The sequence below is a fragment of the Arachis duranensis genome, chromosome 2 (genome assembly GCF_000817695.3).
Source record: "Arachis duranensis cultivar V14167 chromosome 2, aradu.V14167.gnm2.J7QH, whole genome shotgun sequence".
Classification (NCBI taxonomy): Eukaryota; Viridiplantae; Streptophyta; class Magnoliopsida; order Fabales; family Fabaceae; genus Arachis; species Arachis duranensis.
The window spans coordinates 32,054,580-32,061,563 of record NC_029773.3 but is presented as its reverse complement, the minus strand read 5'-3'; the positions used below and the strand labels follow the sequence as shown (position 1 = coordinate 32,061,563).

The 6,984-nt window shown below is 38.3% G+C and overlaps 1 pseudogene; it reads right to left on the bottom strand.

Moving 5' to 3' along the window:
* Nucleotides 1-4,718: 4,718 nt before the first annotated feature.
* LOC107474190 (cysteine-rich repeat secretory protein 38-like) lies at nucleotides 4,719-5,603 on the bottom strand (annotated as a pseudogene).
* Between the last annotated feature and the right edge of the window lie 1,381 nt (nucleotides 5,604-6,984).

The window sequence follows — 6,984 nt, the reverse complement described above, 5'->3', positions numbered from 1 at the left end:
TTACCTTCTTTGAGGAACCATAACTTGAGCTAGGAAAGTCCAATTGAGGTGATTCCAGTGGCATTAGAAAATAGACATCAAGAGCTTTCCAATGATGTATAATAGTCCATATTGAGACAGAAGGTTGACACTCAAATTCTGGGCTACATTTAGCATGAAAGTAGAGCCAAGAAGAGGAAAAGCAAGTTGTTTGCAACAACTTGGGCTAGCAACGCCCAAGTCTCATACTTCACTTCCAGGAAAATGTCTTGCACGTTGCCAACATGCATTTGGCCTGGAGTTAGTGCCAATAACGCCAAGCCAATGGGCCAGAAACATGATGAACGAACTCTTCCATTCCAAGTCTAGCAACACTTCCGTTCAACAAAGAGAAGCCCATATTGCTAAACCAATTCAAGATCTTTGAAAGAGTTTTAGGAGTAGTATAAATAGAAGAGATTGATGTACTTGTGGGGGACTTTTTACACTTTACTTTTACACTTTTTTACACTTTACTTTTTACACTTAGTCATTTTTACACTTTTGAGCACTTGTATTTGGAAACTCTTTTGGTACTTCCGAGAGGAGACCCAAAGAGCTACTCTTGGTTCATCTTGGAACTTCTCTTCTTCATTTTCTTAATCTTCAAGCATTTACCTCTTCTTCTTCATCTTTCTTTGCAAATTAGTTTAACTTTGATTGATGGCAATTGTTGTTGAAATTGGAGCTATGATTCACTAAACCCCATTCATTAGGGGGAAGAGCTCTGTTGGTTGGAATGAATTGGTGAACCCACCTCTTCCTCCTCAATTCTAGTGGTTGATCTAAAGAGGGAACTCTTGCTCTTCATAGATTCAACCACCATCGAGAGAGGGGTTAATCTACATGAATTATGTGGTGAATTTGAGGAATGAGCCACATAATTCAGTTTAGAGTTCATCCTCTCATGATTTCCTCAATCAACATACCTTGGTTAGTATGTGAGATGTAACTCTCCTTGGTTGAGATTTTGGAAATTGTGTGGCTGGATTAAAATTGATCTTCATCTCTTCTCATGAACAATTAGATCACGAGAGTGGCAATTGGCTATGTTGAGAGAGATTGAATCACCAAGAGATTGGGATTCAATCACCCACTTGCCATAGATCTATACCCATGATTGAGAAGGATTTGACCAACATCAATTCATGAACACTAGCATCTCTGATCCCTAATGATCCTCTCCATCATCAATTCTTATTTCTTTTACTTCTAGTTATTTGATTACCCATTTCCCAATCCCCTTCTACATTCTGTCTATTTACTGCTCTTGTTATTTACATTCTGTTCATTTACTTCTTGCCATTTACTCTTATGTTCTTTAAATTTCTGCAACCTTTAATTCCTTGCAATTTATCTTTGATGTCATTTAAGTTTCTTGCAATTTAAGTTTCAGTTATTTACTTCCATTTTATTTCTATATTCTTGTTCTTAATTGCCATTTAAATTCTTGTCATTATGTTCAAAAGTCACATTGCTCATAAAATCAAAAATCATGTTCGCTTGACTAAACTTACCATTTAACTAAAGTTGCTTAATCTACCAATCCTCGTGGGATCGACCTCACTCTTTGTGAGTTTTATTACTTGATACGACCCGGTATACTTGCCGGTAATTACATAAATTCTAATTTTTACGTATCAATAAGATATTTAATTTTTGCATCTGAAATTATGTTATCAATTTGTTTTCTCTCTTGCTTGAAAACAGGCAAGATTTTAAGTTTGGTGTTGTGATGTATTCGCATATTTGCTATTTTAACTAGTTAGTTTAGTTAGTTTTAGCTTAGCTTCATTCATTTTCTTTGAAATAAATGAACAATTTTGTGAACTTTTTCTCCATGCATTCATAAACCAAGAACTAAGTGAAATTTGGCATAATCTATGCAAATGATCCAAGAAGTTTATATGCAAGTTGAAGTGAATGATTTCATTAAAATTTATTGCATAAGATGGCAAAACTTTGAGGAAAATTCCTTGGTTTATGTTAGGTGATGAAGCAAGAAGACAATGGTGCAAGGAGATCTTGGAGCAAGGAGGAGTAGCATGTTGGCAACCTGGAAACCAAGTTGGCAATGCTCATTTGATCCAACCAGGAAGAACAGTACGTTGGCAACTTGAAAACCAAGTTGCCAACGCCCATTTGGTGCGGCCAGGAGGAACAACACGTTGGCAACTTGGAAACCAAGTTGGCAACGTGCTAAGTGTGTATCCAGCAGAGTTGGCAGCTTGACCTTTCCTTCTTAAAGGATGCATAACTTGAACTACAGAGATCCAATTCATATGCTTCTAATTGTGTTGAGAAGCTGACATCCAGAGCTTTCCAACGATATACAATAGTCTATAATGTAGCATGAAATGGAAGCTCAAATCAGAGTCATCTTTAAGCCCCAAAAATAAGGAAATGAAGTTGAGAGTAGAGGTTGGGCGTTGTCTCTGGCATGTTTGCCAACAAGGTGGGCAACAACGCCCAACAAGCCAAGTTTCTAAGAACCTGGCGTTGTCACTGGCGTGTTTGCCAGCAAGGTGGGCAACAACGCTCAACAAGCCTGGAGGAAGATGCATTGCACGTTGCCAACTTGGGAACCAAGTTGGCAATGCCAGGAAACTACCAGAGGAGGTGATTGCGCGTTATCTCTGGCGTGTTTGCCAACAACGTGGGCAACAACACCCAACCAAAGAGGAGAGGAGAGCCTGGCGTTGTTGCTGGCGTGTTTGACACCAACGTGGGCAACAACGCCCAAGCAGCTTGACATTGCCCTCTTCAATGGCATGTATCTTGAGCTAGAAAACTCCAAATGAAGTGAACTCAGTGGCATTAGAAAGTAGACATCAACAGCTTTCCAACCATATATCATAGTATGGGATTGGAGTTCATCTGAAGGTTCAAAATCCAGCTTCATTTAGAGTCTCAGACACTAAGGGCGTTGTCACTGGCGTGTTCACCAAGTTGCCAACGCCCAACCCAGGCAGCCTGACCTTGCCATCTTCAAAGGAGCATAACTTGAGCTATAGAGATCCAATTGAGGTGCTTCCAGTTGTGTTGGAAACCAGACATTTAGAGCTTTCCAACCTTGTATAATAGTCTATAGTGAAGCACAAAATTGAAGCTTAAACCAGAGGCAACTTTGGGCATCAAAACTGAGTTCGGAAAGGGCCAAGTGTTTAGCAACAACTTGGGCTGGCAATGCCCAAACACCAAGCCTGGTGCCCAGGAAATTCCTTGCATGTTGCCAATGTGCATAAAGCTGGTGTGTTTGCCAATAACGCCCAGATTGGGCCAGGATTGATGAGGACTTGCTCTTGCTCTCTACACTCTCTTCAAAGGGGAATACTTCCTTCATTGGACCAGGAACTTAACAATGGAAAAGCCCACATTGCCAACCCAATTGAGGACCTCCAAATGAGTTTTAGGAGTAGTATAAATAGAGTAGAATTTTGTACTTGGAGGACTTCTTCCACTTCTTAGAGACTTTTACTTTATACTTTTACATTTCACTCCAGTACTTGAACTTTTACAGCATTCTTCACTTTCGGGAGGATACCCGAAAGCTATTTTGTTTTTCTTGCAACTTTCAATTTTCAGTTTTTAAGAACTTCTTCTTCATTCTTCATTTCTTAACTACTTAATTTTAATGTATACTTTTGCAATTGTTGTTGAATTTAGAGCTATGATTCGCTAAGACCCACTTTCATTAGGGGGAGGAGCTCTGTTTATTTGAATGGGTTGACAACTAATCTTTTCCTTCTCAATTCAAGTGGTTCATCCCAGAGGAAACTCTTGTTCTTCACAGATTCAATTACATTCAAGAGAAGGATTGAATCTACATGAATTATATGGTGAACTTGAGAAAGAATCCATATAATTCAGTTTGGAGTTCTCCTTTCACAATTTCTTTGATCAATACACTTTGGGTTGGTATGTGAGATGTAACCTCCCTTAGTTGAGATCCTGGAAGTTGTATGGCTTTGGATTAGAAATTTTAACTTCACCTCTTATCATGACCAATTAGATCACAAGAGTGGCAATTGATTGTGTTGAGAGAAATTGAGTTGCCAAGAGATTGGAATTCAATTATCCACAATCCGCCATGGATCTATACCCATGATTGAAAAGGAGTTGAGTAAAGTCAATTCATGACAATTTACACTTCTGATCCCTAATAATCTCTCCATCATTAATTCTCATCTCTTGTGTTCTTTAGTTATTTTGAATACCCACTACCCAATTCCCTTCTATATTCTCGCAATTTATTATTCTTGCCTTTTATATTTTGTTTTCTGTTCCTTGCAACATTTCTCTTATGCTTTTTACAATTCTGCAACATTTACCTTCTTGCAAATTAATTTCAATGTCATTTAAATTTCTTGCACTTTAATTTTCAGCTATTTACTTTCATTTTCTTCCTTTATTCTAGTTCTTTAAATTCCTTGTCAATTAATTTTCTGCAAGTACATTCAAGAATCAAATCTCATGAAATCAAAACCATGTTTGCTTGACTAAATATATCATTTAACTAAAATTGCTTAAACTACCAATTTCCGTGGGATCGACCTCACTCTTAGTGAGTTTTATTACTTGATACGACCCGGTATACTTGCCGGCTATACGTGAATTTAAATTTTCGCGTATCACATGACATACTAGAACAACTCCCTTGGACATAATGCATTTTATGGACTTTACTTTTTTTATGTTTATTATGGATAGTAAATACCTCCTGAAGACGGGTTAGTTACAGAGGTGGTGGTGGGCGGGGGAGATGCTGGCGGCGAGGGTGGCGTATATGCCGTTGGCCCATAGAATTGATACGATGTCTCAAATCTCATAAAACAACTTGGCCTAACAACCCTACCACCCATAGTATCCTTACAACAATCTTTTGATATTCTTTCAATAGATTGAGCTATGCAGTTATCACAATCTTCTCCAGACAAATCAGGCGTGCACTGAATAAGACCATAAACATCATCAAAATTGGGAAGACTAAAGTTTCCCACAGCATACTTTAACCGAGAGTCACCAGAAGAAGCTTTGCTTTTCAAGCCATTCAACAAATCGTTCAATTTTGTATTGAACTCATTCAAATCTGTGGCGTTTTTGTCACTTTTCTTGTAATAAGCCGGTCCATTGTCCATCTAGTCGAATATGCTGCGATTCGAGTATCGCAGCATGCATAGTTCGTCGTTGTACCACCCAATCGCCACCTTGCGATTCGGACAAACCGCCGTGAGATTAGCTCTGGATTGGTTTAGGCAAGTTTGGCATTGCTCCGGCTTAATGTCTCCTCTACAAAGTCCAATGGCGTATACTCTATTTGGGTACTCGCCGTATGAGACATTGTAGAAACCGTAATCGATTTCTTTGTTGTTGAGAATATTTGACATAAGAGTGTTGAGGTCGGTATAGTAGGTGCTATTAGTTGTGTAGTTGCCTTCGATGTCTATGGTAATGCTATACTCATCACAGAAGTATTGGAACTCCTGTGAAGTTACTGAAGCGTGTGATTCAGATGCTAAGTTACTAGCAGCGAAGAGAAGGCAATATAGAAAGGACAATGTCCTTAAAGAAAGAAAGATCTTCATGGTTGTGTTTTGGGAATAAGAAGTGATACATGGGAAGTGTTTCTTTAATGGAAAAAATTTAAGGTCAATTATAATGTACATCTGTAAAGAATAATGCTACTGTATAACAAAATTAGTCTTTAAAGTCAGTCGCAGTTTAAAATATATGTTCAAATATAAATACACATTAAAATAAAATTAAACCACACATATATTTGTAATACATTTATAACTGATTTTAGTGTATAAATAATATTTTTTATATATAAATTTGCATAAAATTAAAAGAGTAGATAATTTTTGTCCATGTATTTTTTGACATGTGTCTATCTTTCTGTGATTGGAAGTTGGCTCCCACCTTGGTTTTGGAGTCTGAAGATGAGAAAAGTCTATTTATTTAAAGTTTGTTCACGACTTCACGGTTCACCTTTACATATTAAAATTTGGTTTTTATACAGGTCTCTCAAAACAGTTGCAGTATTTATTTTATTCTGTTAATTCAAATAACTCAATAAACTTTTTTTAATATTTTACAATAATTTTGATCTTACAATTAAACATACATTTTTACACTTTTCACACATTTTTATTTTTAATATTGGGTTAACAGTGGTGTTTTTCTAAATTGTGATCTACTATGGTATTTTTTTAAAATGTGGGATGATTTAATTTACATGGAACAAATCGAACCGCTCGATTTTTAAGAGATACCGAGCTCGAACCGTCCGATTTTTGTACTCGGACTGTCCAATTTGTGTACCCCAAATTTTTAAAATATTTTAAACACAAATCAAACCGATTTGTATGCCTTCCATAATTTAAAAAAATACAAAAAATTATCACGATAAAATATAACACTCATCCTACTTCCATATCCAAATTTTTTAAGTGTCTTTTCAAGCTTACATGTTTAAAGGATAAAAATCACCATAAATCATTAACCCCCGCTGCCGCCGCCTCCCTCTTCTCCCCTACTTTTCCCTTTTCTCTCTTCCAACACCAGCAGAGGCACCACCGCCGGCATTGTTACTCTGTTCTTCACATCTCCTACGCCGTTCACCTCTTGCGTCACTGCTCCCGTCTCTCCCCCATTGGATGCTGCAAGCGTCTCTTCCTGCTTGCCCGTGTCGCTGCCGCCAGCGTCTTTTTGCCACTGTTGGGCAAACCTTTGAACCCGTCACTTGACTAGTTCAGTTCTCGCAACCTTACTCTTTCATCCACTCACACTCACTCTGCGTCTCTGCTTCGCCTCTCAGACCTCCTCGCCGCCACTGCCTCGTCTCCACTGTCCCTTGACATCGCCTTTCACCACTCGATTTGTGTACTCGCCTCTTCCTCTGAGCCTCCGCGTCTTGCCGACTCGCCATGCCTTTCTCTATCGCCGTCAGTCTGTCACGGTCCC